Raw genomic sequence first — 18,164 nt, 5'->3', positions numbered from 1 at the left:
TATATTATTTCTTCAAATGAAAAATGAGTTTTGTGGGTTGTCAAAACTCCCCCTGAAAGAGAACTATTCATTTTATCCTATCTTTTAGTAAAATAACAATGATTTCTGCGTTGAATAATATCTTTCTAGCCAACAAGAATCGAACTCTTTGTGAATTTAGATATGACCCACACTTTAGATTTATATAATTCTATTAATAAATTCATGGAAATTGAAGTACTTTTTCAGTTAGTTGATGAAATTGATTATCAATAGAGAAAATGATTATAATTTTATCAATACAGAAGTAGTTGAATGAATTGTCGATGTACTGAGTTCTTGGTCAACAATAATTCAATATTGGTATTTATCCAATCATTATTTTTTTCAGAAGTTATTTCATTTGAATTGGAGAATATTTATAAGCTCCTATCAATTCATCATACGTAACAATGAATTCTTCAAAACATGTTTTAATCAAATAAAAAATTGCCCATACTTCTGTATTCATGTTCGCATGTTTTCCACTTGTGATGGATAGCCAAAATATTGTGGAGCGAGCTGCACGGCGAATTGTAATCGAGGGCTCTGATTGGCTGAAAAGTTCAGCGTTCGGAGTGCGGTGAGGCGAATGATTAACAGCTGATTTTTAACATTATGAAACATATGCTCATGTTCGTTGAGAGGCAATATGTTCGGAGGAATGCACGGTTTGCTGCGCGGTTCGCGGTTCGGTTCGGCATGTGTGGTTTAGTTGTTACAGGACATTTATATAGATCACAGGCCAAAGCAACATAGTAATCTATCTTCTTCTTCTTCTTCTTCTTCTTCTTCTTCTTCTTCTTCTCTTCTTCTTCTCTTCTTCTTCTTCTTCTTCTTCTTCTTCTTCTTCTCTTCTTCTTCTTCTTCTTCTTCTTCTTTCTTCTTCTTCTTCTTCTTCTTCTTCTCTTCTTCTTCTTCTTCTTCTTCTTCTTTCTTCTTCTTCTTCTTCTTCTTCTTCTTCTTCTTCTCTTCTTTCTTCTTCTTCTTCTTCTTCTTCTTCTTCTTCTTCTTCTTCTTCTTCTTCTTCTTTCTTCTTCTTCTTCTTCTTCTTCTTCTTCTTCTTCTTCTTCTTCTATCTATCTATCTATCTATATCTAAAAGGCTAAGCCCCGACAAACTGAAATCACACCACAACCTAAACTACTAAGCCTAAAAACTTGAAATTTTGCACAATTGTTTATTGTAGCCTCAAAACATCCACTACAAAAGGATTTTCAGAAATCTGCCCCCCCCCTGAGCGAGCTGGGCCCCCCAAAATTTTCACTTTTTAACCGTTCATTGCACAGCAAAGTCATGAGGAACTTTTTCGTTCAGGGAAAAACAAAAACATCAGATCTATGCAGAAAAATTCCAATAAGGAGCACAGGGGGGTTCAGGAGAGGGCACTTTTCGAATATTTTGATGTAAAATCACACTACAGCTCAAACTAATTGGCCTACAGACTTGAAACATTGCACAAATATTCTTCAAACATGCTAAATGCGCACTAAGAACAGATTTTGAGATATTTTGCCTCTAAGGGTTTCAAATGATGAAAAAGGATCCTATTAAGTAAGCTTATGGTAAGGTGAACTCCATATGGAACTGAGATAATTGACACATGATATTCTAACATATGTTGTTATCATTGGAAAGCTTAAAACAATTTTATCAATTGGCTGATCGAATTGATTTTGCGTTGATTGAGAGCTCGAGCTTGCCACGTGTTTGTTCCATTGTTGTATGCTTGGCCAGTTCGGTTTGCGCCTTCTATCAGCTGTATATGGAGTCACATGCACTCCTATTAGAACAGAGCACAAAGGTTTTCTTTGGTTAGAAGTTCGTTGATAATTCTTTTTACAAATCCAAATGTTATTGCCATCAAAAACCACATTGAAAACTTTTTTAATAGACAACAAGATCACAGAAACAGAATGTCAAACATATACCTACATTTATTTGTAGCACGGCCAGAAAAAGACAAACTTGAGTACTAGCCGTGAGTTTATTAAATATAACTTGATATATATTTTTTGATAATATTTTGTGAATAAAAATTACGAGTTGATGAGAGATGCGAGTAATTCCTTATATTTGATCCGAATGGTTATTCATAATACAGTAGTCGGGGTCACTGCAATCAAAAATTTTTTATTCTGTACGGTAGATAATGAATTTCATACGTATTGATTGTCCATAACGTATCCAGTGTCCATAATGGAAGTAATTGAACTATTCAAAATTAATGGCTTACTGGTCCCTCATAGATTTATAGTATTCCTGGTGATTGAGCCTGTCTTTTTCAGCGTTGTCTATTAATAATAAAGCTTAATTTACAACTAGCTTACCCAGCGAACTTCGTAATGCCAATGTATCTCATGTTACACTTGACTTTATTTGGTGAATCATGAAATTTATCTGACAATCAACATGTTCATTTACATCTCAATACGGACTTCCTATGTGCTTAGTCATGCAGTATTCATTATTCCGAAAACATATTATTCTTCTCAATCAATTGGTAGTAATATCTATCAGTAAAGTTTTCAATTAAAAAAAAGGTTATATCAGTGTTTTAAAGAAAAATATGCAATGTTTTCATAGCTGTAGATTGTCGATATATGGTCCAGGAAATATGCGATGTACGATGAATCACACAGAATTCCATATTCTTTCCATTTTAGATTCATCCTAAAATGGAAAGAATATGGCTGAGCTAAATTCAAAAAATTGTAAATTATTCTTTCATTCTTCAGTAATTAATGAATGCAATATGAATACTGTACAATATATATATACTCTCTTTCATTAGGTGAATAATTTTTTTCAACATTTTCCAGTTTCTCAATGATAGGGGAGTGATAATTATTTGTATAGGTCTTCTAAGGAACCATTATCAACAGCTGGTACCAATCAACTACACTTCAACTCCAAACTACCGTTTTAATACCAGTACACAATAATTTATAACAGGGTGATGTGTTTATTACAGCTGGTAACTTTAGATGCTAAATCATATTATCACAATAATTATGATCTTGAATCATGATCATCTTTTCGTTCTTCAGTAGCCGCTCGGCCGAAAATTTCGAAAACATATGTCTGTAAAATGGATTGATGAATAATTATTATTAGCCCCCCTATTAAAATTTCTGTTCAGAAACCATCCCCAATATTCACACAACATATTCTCAAAGTTTCTGCCGTTATGTCAAGTCTACAGGGAACAAACAAACATACAAGCAAACACACAAACAGACATTCATTTTTTAATAAATAGATTTCCATTCGGCTCAAACAAAAGCCTCTCTAAATGAAGGTAGAATGATAAGGATTCAGTTCTGTTGTTTCAACATTTTTTCAAATCACTTTCAAAAAGTTCATGTAGTACCTACTATTGTGTTTGAGACACTTCTGGCGCTATCATAGTTTCACCACTATTCTGTTCCACAGTCCTATCTCTTGCAGTCGTTAACTATATCTATAATAATTAAATAAATAAAAGCTGGCTTATGCACGTACGGGATAGGAAAATTATGTTTGACGCATCATCACGTCTGAACTACTGGACTAATTAACTTGAAATTTTGCTTATAGATTCTTAATTAACCAAGGATGGTTATAGGTCTATTCTCAATTCTTCAAAATTTCATTACAAGATTTCATTTTGTCAAGTTTTAAAATAGATCCTTGCGAAGCACGGGTTCTTGCTAGTTTATTATATGAATTGTAATGTGATTTCCCAAATGGGCCGTTCTCAGAAGTGGGTCATTCTAATAGGGATCGCACTATATAGCTGTTCAAAAAAAAGGTGGAACGTTATCGAAGTAACTTTTTCAAAAACGTTCAGCAAGATAATTACGTAACTATTCAATGAGCAGCAATCCAAACAAACGTTATACAATGATTCTGCTAATTTCATGGTCTTTAAGTGCGCTTCTGGATCGTACCGAGAGTTGTTAAAGAACAATGACCCAACAGGAACACACAATTGCCCCCCCGTTACTAAACAGACACACCTCAAACACAATTTTCAATTTATTTTTTAGATAAGAGGGGAAAAAGTTTTTTCTGGAGAGAAACTTGGAACAGTATTTTCTATAATTGGGCTGTATGGACATTTGGAGGTAGCCAACAGGAACCAGGAAAATGCGTGAACTCCACGGTGAACTGCCTTGATAATGACATGCTTCATTGATATTAGTGACAATTTGTTAAAAACTAGATGTCCAATCCGAGGAGTTATATCTCTACTAGCTATCGTATGACCTGATCGCTAACCTGATTGTTTTGAAGATTTTCTTCGATAATAGCCAGATTCAGTCAAAAACTCGAGACCATAATGCTAGATTTACTTTCTACACTTGCTATTTCAACTCCAGAAAAAAGTATTCTTTACACTGCTGGAATTTATTCTCAGGTAAAATATTCCTTACTCTCATCTCAACTAAAATAAAGTATAATTTATCGTATTATTCGTATTGGGTACAGCCTCAAGGAACGATGTTGGAACAGAAATTGAACCACATAGACGACAATAATAGAATCAAAGATTTTCATGGCAAATCAACAAGAATTAATTTGTATCATCACTGCATCTACCTTATTTTCTATCTTTTTGCAGTTAAGGAGTTATCAAGATCAAGCATTGTGTTTCATAATCAAATGTATCAAAGCAAAAAGTGGGCTATTATAAAAAATGTACCAGAAAAATGTTTTTTAGGTGAAATTGTATCATAAAAATATTTTTTTACATAAATTTATTTTTTCATAGAATAATAAATCTTATTCGGGAGTGAAAGTGAAAGTGTAAATTCTAATTATTGAACTTGAAATAATATAACCTATAAGTATTTGTTCACATTGGATATTGCGACAAGGCATCTTTACAGGATCTCTCTGACAAAAACATCATAAGCATATTAATAATAATAATGTATTTAAAGCGCGGTAAGTACATCACATTTGCCGGTCGGGTTGGTCTGGTGGTAAGAAGCGTTACAAACTTTGGTCTAGTAGTATCGCCTGGTTCGTGGGTTTGAATCGGCCCGACGATGGCAAGGACGTTTGATCATCTCATCAATTCACCAACGCACTTTTCATTGCCCACGCACAAGCAAAATGCTCATGTGGACATCATTCGCAATAAAAAAATAGAAAAGCTTTCAATATATTTTGATGTTGAAATCAGTGTTATCAAAAGTACAATACAGTTCAACATCAGTTAGTGATAGAACCGTATAAGGCTTCAATTCAACGGCAGTACTTATGAACGGTTTTCAAACTTTGTCTAGCAATCAATAACAGAAGCCAATAGAAATCGTTGAACTAGCTACTAGAATAGTTCTGGTTGGTAAACCAAAGCATGCTTCGCTAATAACGAAATTAGTGAAATAAATAGGTGCCAATACACATTATCATGTGTAGCCTACACATAATCCTAGGTTCATAACGAATAAGTCTAAATGAATATTGATTCTCATCTACAACAATACTAAAACTTCAGATAAAGACTCCACTAATAATTATTGTCGAGTTAAAGTTTAAAAGAAGCAGTGGTTGGCTGTCGGTCTGAAGCCAGAACTCTCCCCTGGGGCAGCATTATGTGCAAATAGACTGAAAGGTTGTTCTGCTAGAGATAACTGTAGTTGCAAGAGACTGCATTCCTTTTGCCTCGAGCTGATTGAGAAATATTCGCCCAACTATTGCAAATATTTGTTATTTCGAAATGATTTCAAATATTTTATGAACTCTTACGCTGTAATCTTATCTAATAGGCACATGGGGAAAATATTACGGGGTTCATTGTATTCCGTTAGCGGAGATCTAACTGAGCAATTCGATGCAATGAACATTGATTGACCAATGAGTACTGATCATCTGAAGAGTGCCAGAGCCAGTACACTGATTGCAGACAGTCGTGGTCAGAGCAAATCAACTTGCCACTAAAATCACCACTGTAGCAAATCATGATTGCTACCACAAATAATGACGCACCATTCGCAATAATTCGGTTCAAGATCAACAATGGTTTCTGTTTTGGATAATAATGAAATAATCGATAAGACCTTTCAGATCAATGCCTCAATGAAGAATAACAGATTTCGACATTGAAAACAGCCTCTGTTCAGCGTTCATTCAGTTTGGGAATGTGAAAGCAACACTATTATTAGAAGGCAGACTATTTCTTCCGTTTCGAAAGTAAACAGAAAATAAATCGAAAACAAGTTTGAACGCTATTTGTTTCTGGATAAGATGACACGGAATAATCTAGAATCTTCATAGGATAGTCACTCAGGAACCACATAATATAATCTCTACTTCATGTGTCTTCGCTATAGTTGCACTTTAAACCCTATAAAATACTTATATACATTTGAAAATCTACACTCTACAAATTTATTGCATTCATAATAGTCAAGTTGATTAGAATATATGAATATATAACCAAGAATATATGGTCTATTTTTAATTATAGTACCTTGGAAGTAATCATCTTGATCCTCATTTTGTTGCATTAGAATGACTTCTTGTATTACAATTTATATTTTTGGGGCAGAAGTCAGCTATCAATTTTGTAAACTACTAATCAAGTTTATTACAACATTCAACTTGTGAGTGAAATAATGAGCTTCGAACAGTTATGAAAATTGTTTTGCCGCATTGGCAAGATCAATACCGCAATTAAAGAGCGGTTCGCTATTATATGATCCAAAAATTAGAGGGATTAACAATCAGCTGGCAACTTATTGTGAGTATTGTAAGCAGTGGTCAGTTGCAAGTTGCATCGCCCTAGGCCAATAATTGAAGAGATTGCATCCGTGGGAAACCGGTCTTGGGGTCTACAGAGTGTACTGATAACAAGAAAATTGATTGCATTTATTATTGTGATTGCCATGTTGGGTGATGGTCTCTCTCCTTGTATTATGACTATGTTAGATGACTTCCCATTTGAACAGTTAGCTCCTCCTGCTCATGCAAAACTTGGGACCTGGGACCGTTAGAAACAATCAGCATGTCACTAACCCACTCCCTCTCTCTCTCTCAAAAACTATCTCTTTCACCCTCTCATTAAATCTGATATATGACCGCCCGTCTCTCGAATATTATACTACAATCAAGTTTATATTGGCATCGAATAATGGATGCAGGCAGAATAGTTTTAGGTCCCTGGAAGCTAGATGGGGCCACCCAGCACGCTAGAATTCCTATGTATTTCAGAATGTTCAACTACGTTATGATAATCTGGTATAGTTCTAGAAAAAGTTAAGTATTTCCTACTTAGAGTTCTTCAATTTTTCAACTGGAGAATTCAAGAATATATCTTCTAACTGGATTACGTCATTGATAAGAAGTTCCTTGGAGGGAATTTCCAAACTAACTTTATTCCTACAGAATATAGATAATGGTTAATCTATTATAGATTATGGAGGTAAAATTCTAATTCTGAATTCCAATTGTACAATATAAATGAGCTTTTGCAATGATCACTTATCTTACAACATATCTAATTGCTTGATGCTCTTAGCATTCTTAGCAATTAATTCAAAGCATCGTAGTTGAGAGGATAAGAAGTTTAAAGTTTGAACTTCAGTATGACAGTATCGTTATGGATTAGTCAGTTAGGCACATTAAAATTCAGCATCCTAATTTCTAACAATCGCATGTAAGATCAGAAAAACAAATTGTTATCTCGGAAAGTTTTGGGAAAGAACCTTCAACGGGGACCTAAAAAACGAAAGAGGAGAATAGATTCTGACATGCAAATAATTATTGGGAGTAGGAAGGTCTAGAAAGAAGAGGAAAACAGTGACAGGCAACTCTGTAACTTCGTGTTGAAATCTGAAAAGAGAATGATTACGTTTCAATGTCAAGCAAAGCAGTGAAAAATAGATGTGATTACTGAAGGACAGGTGAGAAGGTATCATCATATAGCACATCAGGGACTCCAATTACGTGATTTTGTGGGTGGACTTGGAAATCAAAGGAAACAAGCAATTTCCGAGGACGTATCTCGGGACAAGTGATAAATTTTCCACCCAAAACACTTTCAAACTGATAGCTGCTGCAACAACCTGCACAGTTATACAAATGGAGCCAACTCAGTCGAGCGTGCCTAACACAATAAGACAATATAATGATAGGAATTGTGTAACACCTCTGAACATTATGAAACGTGGTAGGGTGGTACCTTCGACTGTTATAGATAACTAACTGGTAGAGTAAGAAGCATGACAGTTATCAGTCTATAGATTGAAAACAAACAGCATTTTAAATGCATTGACCAACCCGTTATTGAAAAAAATGAATATTTTAACAAAGATAATTTAAAGGGACCTACAAAAATGATATGTTCTGTTAGGAACTGGGTATTCTGTTGCTGATCAGACAGAATCCTCCATTAGAAAAGTATAAAAGGTATTTCCTTATGAATTACTCCCCTCCGAAGTCAACCTGGAAGCTGGAACTGCAATTGATCTATTCTGGTTTTACACGTTATTTAAGGAGAATTGGGTTCAATTTAATTATTCGTTGATTCCTCTTGCAAGTGTTTTTAATTGAAAATAATCAAGGAAATACATTTTTCAAGGAGCATGAGAAACTCACGATATCATTGATAACCGTTTTTTAACCTACATTTCAACCAATTTTCCTGGAACTGAAGGAGTCTCCGCATTTAGTTACAGCTGAGCGTATGTATACTAGAGGCACACTAATAACTGACCCCAGGTTCCGGATTTTGTTCCCCGTTATATTGGGTCTGACACTTTACCACATTATTCGTTACGCCCAAGTTACGAGCTTACCTAGAAAGATGAAGTAACCTTCACCTTCTGAAGATAAGGATTGAAGAAAAATGTGATTAAAAAAATGTTTTTCTCATCTGATTAAAGAAAACAAACCTCTGATTTATTTATAGTTTTCTAGTTCCATATATATTGTTGAGCAGCTGCAAGAATTGTGGTAAGACCATTTAGCGAAATCGTAGAATAAATCTTATATAAGAAGTATATAAGAATAAGTTTATAAGAAGTTACTTGGAAGATAGATTCCAAATTTTAACAATAAATAACAATAAAAGTATAGAGAAACTGTCATCTTACGGCCTGCCCCAGGGAACTGTTCTTTCACCAATATTTTTCATTCTTTATGTAAATGATTTGCTGAATATTAAGCTAAAGAATGGGATAATTTCATCTTTTGCTGATGATTCAGTGATTATATTTTCAGAAAATAATTGGAATGATACTTTCATTGTTGCAGAGCAAGATATGAAAATTGTGAAGAACTGGATGGACTCTAATGCTTTGAGTTTAAATGTAGAAAAAAACAATTACATAGCTTTTTCAGCAAATAGAGAGGGTAAACCTAACAATTAATATAAGTTAAAAATCCATTCAAACTGTTCTTCAATAAATCAACCAAACATTAATAGATGTTCCTGCCCTGTTATTAATAGGAAATCAAACCTCAAATATCTTGGTGTATGGATCGATGAGTGTCTCAAATGGAACATCCATGTTAACTTCCTATGTAAGAGACTAAAACACCTATCTTATAAATTTTATAAATTGAAAAATGTGCTATCTTTCTCAGAATGCAAACAGGTATATACGGCACTAGTAGAATCCCTAATGCGATATGGTTTAATAGTTTGGGGTGGGACTTTCGATACCCATATTAAAAACCTTTTTCTAATACAAAAATTCATCATAAAGACAATTTTAAAGAAACCTAGAACTTATGATAGTAAGATTTTGTTCAGTGAATTTGATGTTAAAACTATATGACACTTATATCTCAGTTGCATAACAAATTACAGTTTTAAATACGAGCATAATTTCCCTCTAGCCGATGACATAAATTATAATCTTAGACCTAATACAATAAGAAAATATGAAATATATAACACCAACTCAGCTCTTCTTAGAAGGCAACTTTACTACATTAGCAGTAAATTCATAAATATACTAGAAAGTGAATTTCCACTTAATAATTTCCGAAATAATAAACACAGAAAAAGAGCCATAGAGGCATGGCTTAACTTGAATTATTTCCAATCGTTGACTTTTATACAATAATCAACTTCATATTATAAATTATATTTTCGAACACTTCATACGCTAGATTCAAGTTTATATATTACATCCCTGATTAAGCTGATTTACGACTCACACTGGCGCACAAGGAATCTTCCTTTTGCCGGTGTTTTTGCCTCACCTACTGTACTTATGCATGTGATCATAAATTGAATCTTCATTTTAAAACTATTGTTTGTAATGTAAAGGATATCATTTCGTTATTATATCTAATTAAATAAATGTATGTATCTTGGTTTAAGTGCAGTAGCATATACTTATATTTATTTTTTGTAAAGCTTTTTTGTATTTTGTTTTTGGCAAATAAAATTCATTCATTCATTCATTCATTCAAATATGGGGATGCTTCAATGAAAGCCTGAAAATTAAGCTATAGAAAATGAAGATAGTAAGGAGTTGATTTCATGTTGGTGAATCATCAAGGAGTTCCTTACTAATGAAACTGATGTGAACAGGAATACATCTTTTTTAGATAGTTTCTCTCAAGGTTAATGCCAAAACAAAACATCAAAGGTTCAATTCAAAATAGTGACAAGGCAATCTCGTATATCATAAGAGGATATCTAGTTGCAGTAATCAATTATTTTCCTCTCAATTTACATGGAAACTCTTCAAGTTTCCCTCATATAATTGAAAGTAATCTTTTTTCAGAATTTCAAAAGTCATTTGAGTGAGTTCCTTGCCATCATATCCTGAAGAGAAAATTGTATCCACTGTTTAAATTAATAATTCCTGTAGAATTTGGCCTGTCATTCAACAAATGTGTTTCCGTCGCTCAACAACTCCTCATATTCGCAGCCAGAATTGAGTAAACTACATCATTTTCACCCTGAATTTGCAGTAGCGTGAGAAACAGAATGAGCTGGGATTTGTTTGGAGAGGCGCGACATAAGTATCTGTCATTACCTGGCAATTCTCCCTATTGTTTTGTTGTGATGCTCTGAGTGCAGTTAAAACATCGTTTCACGTTGGGATGGAGTTTTCATTGTGGAAATTGCCTCGCCTGTTGTATGAATGCCAGCATTTTAGTGAAAGATGGGTCAGAATGGTGGTGAACAGGGACAGAATCGTAAAATATAATTGTAGCGCCAGAGTTTGTAGGACTTTGGTGCGGTTTGATTGTTCATTGCTTCACCTCCAGAGGCAGACACAAAGTAGGCTACCTTGGACTTGTCTACTGTGCAGCCATTACTCATTGTAGGCGTATCTACGCGCGCAACATCTGGTCTTCGATCATTTTCTTCTCTTTTCATTAATTAGTGGACCGTATTTGGCTACAGACCGTGAAATTACTTGTCACAGAGCAAGAATTTTAGCCTTTACACTTTGTATGTCGTAAATCGACAAAATCATCAATATTACTGGAAATCAATCAATAATCCTGACCAATCACTTAACATGCTCAATCTATACTAGTCCTCTTTGAGAAATATCATTTGAAAAGATCATTGAGCAATGAAATGTTTGTTAAAAATTGGATTGATAAGCAAGTTCACTAATATCATTATCCTATAGTTTACTATCCATCTCAGGATGGTTATAATATCAACTTTGGTACAGCTCTAGACCTCTAGAATGTAGAAGATTGCAGACCAAGCACAACATCATATCTCCTGGCTTCATGGGCAATTAATAACCCCTTTTGGCATAGGGGAATGCACATGAAAATGAAAATTCCTCGAACAATAAGCGACGAAACAAACGAGGCGTTTTTCAGACGAGTCGGCAAAGCGGGACAGAACTGGAAGCTCTCCGATTGCTGATTGGGTTGGTTTATAGAGAATCAGCCACTCGCCTCGTTTGTTTTGGCCCTTAATCATGATATGACATTATCAAGAAAAGTATTTATATTCTGGTACCAGAATGGTAATAGAATAGATACTTCTTAAAACTCCAGAAAAGTAATAGAATTAGTTTGTTTGCAATTATAATTCATTATTGACCCTTCAGAAATCATATATATTGAAAGAACATTCCAGTAACATTCATTCGCTAGCCCAAGCTGTCATTAATAAAACTGCACAGAATAATGCTAAAAAATCAATCAAATTGTTCAGATTCCTTTAGAGCTAATTTGTAGTGCCACAATTTTAAATTTCAACAAGAGCATTTCTCAGTGGTTGTATATAATTTACACGATACAATGTTGAAACTCTGCACGTAATAAATGAGAGAAAAAAGCGTGAATGCTCAAATTAGTGAGTCCAGTTGCTTTTATTGCTGGGACCGTTATACTATTCGAATTGTATTTTAGAAGACTCACATTTCTGAAAAATGACTACATATATGCTAATTTCGGTGCGGGCAGTTGAACGTAATCGACTTAATAACATAGAATCTGTCTTGCCGAGATTGTAAGTGCCAGACAAGGTATTTGAAATGAGCAACTTTATGACATGCTTCTTCGGGAACCAGTTCTATGGCGGCGCTTTGCGGAGAAGAGGTCCGACCTCATCTCCAAAATATCGTATCGAAGATGTCTTGAAGGTGCTTGAATCCATGAAACCGATTGAAGGATTGTTTATTCTAATGTTATTCAAGTTGAATAACAATCTACTTCGTAATGTTTATCGTTTATTGAGGAAACTTTTCAACATTTCAGGATTTATTTTAAATCACTGTTTTCCTTGAGCTTTGCTTTCCAGTGTTCATTGCAGACTAGTACTATAAGAGCTATAGTACTAAAGTGCTATTCTGTCATAAAGCCTAGAGAGTTGACGGTTTTTTCGCAGTTTCTGTTTCTGCTCCAAAGGAATTAAATTGGATTTTATATTAAAACAACTCTACAGAGGCGATCATGAATTGGTGAATTTCTCCTCTGAATTTGAAATTCTTTACATTTTGACAATTTTTCTCTAAAGTTTACAGAAATAAAAATTATTTAAATTGGAATATTATTTAAATTCGTTCAGTCTCCTAGTAATACGAAAAACTCATCTACGATTACACTAAATACTCTACAGTATTTCTTTTGTTATACAAATCTCTCCAAAACATTTAAACCATATTCAGCATGTTGCATAATATTCTACTACTTTTGGTTAACAATTTGCAAGTCATAATAGTTGAAAAGAAATAGAACTTTCACAATCACTAATATAACTAGTCTTTTAATGCTTATATAATCTGTTTCTAGTTGAATCTATCATTTAGGTTGGAATTATTTGAATTCACTGGCATAGTTTTGGGATCATTATTAACCAAACCCTCAAGTTCAGAAAATATTGTAACTCACTTTTAACTCGATTACAAACACTTGAGACCCTATAGTTTTTCTTCTGACAGTCTCAACATGAACATGACAATGTTGAGTACCGCAATGATTGAGCTACTCAAAATGTTAGGTTTCTAATTTCAACAGAAATTCAAAATATTATCATACTGTGGAGCAAACACAAAGTTAGTAGGCAAAGTTAGTTAGTCTGTCTACTAAGGTTGGAGCAGACATACATTATGATAGCTCTACATGTAACGGTTATCGTTCAAGTTATTTTGAGATAGGAATAAACACTTACAAAACTAAAGTAAATTGAGTGATACGAATTGAGAAGTGTTTGAGAGCTGTTTTAATCTCTAATCCTCAAAACAATGATGATGATAATAATCAACACTCATAGAACTCATTGTTTCAAGTTTTTGAAAAGAAAAAGGTAGAATTTTAATGAACACTGCCATAAGAGCCAATGGTATTCTTTTTCTGACTGAGCAGAGCGAAGGGGGAATTCAATAATAAGCCAGGCTTTAGTGTAAGGAAATACAATGAGAATTGTTGCTCATTATTCGAATCGGTAAAATTTTATGTGTATGATCAACTAGTTTAGTGATATATGTTCAACTGAGTACAGAGTGTTTGAAAACATAGTTACATACTCTAAAAGAAGAAATACAAACTAATAGAAAGTACAATACATAATCAAAACATGCTTACACGTGAAACTGGATCATGAAAAAATAGGCTAGTCAACAATTCTTTCAAGATTAATAAATTCGTTAATTTGTGGGAGGAGCAGCAAATACATGACTGAGATTGAACTGCATGTGAATTTATTATTTTTGATATAATGAAGACCAAGTTATAATGGCAATGTTTTTAACATTGTGTTGCTATCCTTGTCTATTATACGACAAAGTAGATAGCGCTTCCTTTTCTAGCTCTATAATGTTGCCAGATCGTTTTTTCATCATGTAAAAATATAATTAACAAAATATTCAAAACCAATTATAAAAATGTATTATTTAATAATTGAGAAATATATTTTCTTGACGAATGAAATATAATTGCTTATTTAAAACAAGAATGAACAGTTAATACATTTAACATTAGATATACCGGCATCAGAAGGTAGTCGCAAGGCAGAGAATCGGCAACACTGTTCTCCAATCTTTCTCCAATGATATTACAACGTGGACCTTACTAGAGTGAATTTATTAGATCGGTTTTAACGGTGTATCAACTTACCTGTTACAACAATTACCGTAACCTACTATTGAGAGCTTTATTGTTGAAATGAATACGCATCGCAAGGTGATTACTAGCCCGCATCAAATTACACTAGTGGTGTAAACTACAATCAAAACAGGCCGGATTTAATTACTCACATAATATGAACTTATCGGATACAGAAGCGGTGTGGTCAACTTCCGTAGAGCCGGGCATTTCGCCTAGGTTTACACGCACTTTTGGTTGTTGGTTGAAAATCATGTTATGCCTTGTATTTGCAAAACGTTACGTAGGCCTATGGTCTGCATATAGGAAGCCTGTAATAGGTTACACATGAAGGATTGTGTGAGTAGGTGGTGTAGTGTAGTGCGGTTAACAGTATGAGAGGCCAAATTGTTATCTAAACTCATCACTATCATACATTTATCATTCAAAAACGCCATTAATAACAATAACAGAAAATTTCAAAACATCTTTAGGAGGTCGAAGTTTGGTTGACAATGGGGTCAAGGGAATTCGTGGCTTATAATTAGTTTGTATAGCTAATTAATATGTGATGTTTAACAAATTAACAACCCATAAAATCATAACTCGTTATGGGATTCGGTAAAATATTTTTTTAAATATGAAAATTTAAGAGCTGTTTCGTTTAAAAATATTTGAATTATCTATGATTTTTATAAAGGAAGGAATCGACTTAGACATGTACGGGATAGGAGATACACAAATGACACATCATCACTTAAGAACTAATGAACTGATTAAATTACCATTTTACATAAGATTCTGAATTCACCGAGGATGGTTATAGACCTATTAATTTAATCAATTTCAATTTAACAATTACAATAAATTTATCCAATTTGTGACTCAAAGTTTACGCAACAATAAAAGCCCAATCAAACACAGCTTTTTCCAAGTGACTCCGTAGCTTAATTAGTAGCATGCGCGACACATATAAATGCAAGGTTGAGGGTTCGAGACCAATCAAACTCGTTTTTCTTTGCTGGAAATTTTAAACTCTGATGAAGATTATTCACGTCATTTTGACAAAATAATAAATATAATTTTTATGTTTCCTGGACATAAGGAGGATGTATTTATCTCTTTTCTGTATAGGGCTACTTTTTATAGAAATAGAAAGAAAAATAAAAATCTCAGTACCCTTTATGAATTATTTAATCACAACATGTTTCGGACATTGATATCACTTGAAAATGGCATCAATGTCCGAGACATGTTGGAGAATGTATTTTACAGCAGGAAATTATCCCCAGTGCAAAACACGGGTTACCTGCTAGAGAAAACAACAATAAATTATAAGATAGTTTTGTTCTATGCTGCTAGTTATAAATATAGGGTATTGCTCTATACTCATTACCCATTTAGTAGCAACAAATATTAGTTCCATCAATTTCTCTCATTCCTTATTCATTGAATTCTTTATTATTGAATGAATAGATCGAAGTTCAATAATACAATAGCCATGTTGCACCAACCATAATCAACTATATTATGAATCAGCTCATCGTGCAAATCAGCCAAACAAATTTTGCAAGAATATTATAATCTTGGCAAAGCACTGATACCCGATTAGAACAAAATACGCTTGTTGCAACCCATTATTAGTGTAGCTGAATACAAGAATAGTGCTCCAAAGTAGGCAAAGTGAAAATGAGTCAACCACCTTGAAATGGCCAACGAAACGAGAGTCAAGTCTAGAAGCCGGGCTGCTGCTGATGCAGCTCCACTCAGCGGGAAGGCCGATGCCGACAGAGTGACCGACTTGCATTCGCCTTCTTATAGCCGGATAAAAACGAACGCAGAGAAGTGAAAAAGTAGAGAATTGAGATAAGTGAAAAAGACCGAAATGACCTTCCGAGGTGGTCGAGACTCTAGTCAGATTCCTTTCAAACTGTCAGCAACGGTTGAATGGTAAGCATTGACGTTATATATGAGAAATGCTGACAGTTTATAGAGAATGGCAGCACAGTGACGCATAATTGACGCAGTGGCGGATATGAGAGGAAAAGGTGAGACGGCTGGCAATAATCAGCGTCCTCTGTACTCGCTACTCAACCCTCGCCCTCGGTGCTCGGCCCACAGCGAAATTAGCGAGGCCGCGTCAACCCACCGAGAGCCTCATTTCGCAAAACACCGTCCAATAACTCACGAGTAGTAACCGTATGTGAATGTATCGCACTTTCCACTTGGTCCTGTATGGATGCAGGACAATAGTTGAGCGAGAAAAGTGAAACCAAAATTGCAGAAACTTTTGTGGGAAGTAAAGTTTTAATATTTCAAGTAGAGGTTCCTAAACATTCGATCCTAAAGGTAGCTGTTTCAATCAAATAAGCTGCAATTCGTGTTGATATTGTAAGAGGAATTATCTTAATAAGATGAGATAACTTATGATTTCTGTGTTCCCTCTAGCTAGCCCTGAGTGGAACAGTGGAGTACTATCTCTCATGAAGAATTATGAAACAAACTAGTCTTCTGAAAATGATCGTAAATTATATAATTATATGATATCCCACTTCTTCAGAATATTGGATAAATGTGATTGTAGTACTCAGATTATAAGGATTAATTTGAAATTAAATCTAATGAAAAAAGTAGATATCGAATACTTCATAGGACATCATTCACAAAGGTTTTGCCTATTAATCATGTAATTTCTACTGCAAGCTCAACAAAATAAGAGTTGGACACTTTCTCAATTACTATGATATGCTTGAATACATTTCTACGTTTGAATGTGATGTTGAAGTGATGTAGGAGTTCCAAAACCTAATTAATTGAATGTATTTTCAAGCCTTTATTAAACATTTTTGTCTCAAAAAAATAGGTCGCCAATCTTGTTCACATTGGAGGCCAAGGAAGAAAGTAAGAAATAAAGTGTTCATCGTGGTGGCAATTCTTATGAGGACTAACGAGTAAATGATAGCCTACAGGAGGACAGTTAGTTGTAATTTTTGAACATTAGTAGCATCACCTACCGCCAAAGTGCCAATTAAAATGTTTTGTAAGATTTGAACAGTTTACAGTACTTTTTGTTGCAACACACAGTTAAATCTGAAACAAGAAAAATCCTGCCTCTAGTAGTTACTGTAGGCTTCACAGTAAGCAGACCATGAAACAAAAATTGAAAATCTTGAACTGAGGAACCATAAGCGTGTCATTTTATTGAAGGTTTGGGAATCTCAAATTCTTGGTCTAAGATGAATTTGCAGAAACAAGTATGTGAATTATAATTCGAATATTAGGTACCTATTTATGGATTGAGTTTCCAAGAAGATGTGCGTCATGTGAGAACCCACTCTCGACTCAAGAGTGATATAAAATCATATAAAAATAGTAGTTGTGATTCATGACTTTTTCCAATAATTCATCTTACAATGATTCCAACGAAATTCAGTTTCTCACATAGAATTGCATTGGCGCCACCACTCCAACAAGCAATTATTATTTTTACTTTCTTAAGAGCAAGTTAAAGTTAATTAATTGGCCCGGAAAATATGCTCATTTCATAACAATATGTGGAACGGAAGTAAATCGTTTTGGTGAAGACATTAACATTTTTCACACGATAACAATAGAATGTCTCACTTCTTCCTATCTAT

The 18,164-nt window shown here is 34.2% G+C and overlaps 1 protein-coding gene across 2 annotated transcripts in view; it reads right to left on the bottom strand.

Moving 5' to 3' along the window:
- The window catches only part of LOC111051599 (rho GTPase-activating protein conundrum), an 82,873-nt gene that overhangs the window by 40,149 nt on the left and 24,560 nt on the right, over positions 1 to 18,164 (bottom strand). The gene's annotated exons all lie outside the window — the stretch shown is intronic.

The sequence above is a fragment of the Nilaparvata lugens genome, chromosome 1, assembly GCF_014356525.2.
Source record: "Nilaparvata lugens isolate BPH chromosome 1, ASM1435652v1, whole genome shotgun sequence".
Classification (NCBI taxonomy): domain Eukaryota; kingdom Metazoa; phylum Arthropoda; class Insecta; order Hemiptera; family Delphacidae; genus Nilaparvata; species Nilaparvata lugens.
This window is presented reverse-complemented; position numbering and strand designations above follow the sequence as displayed.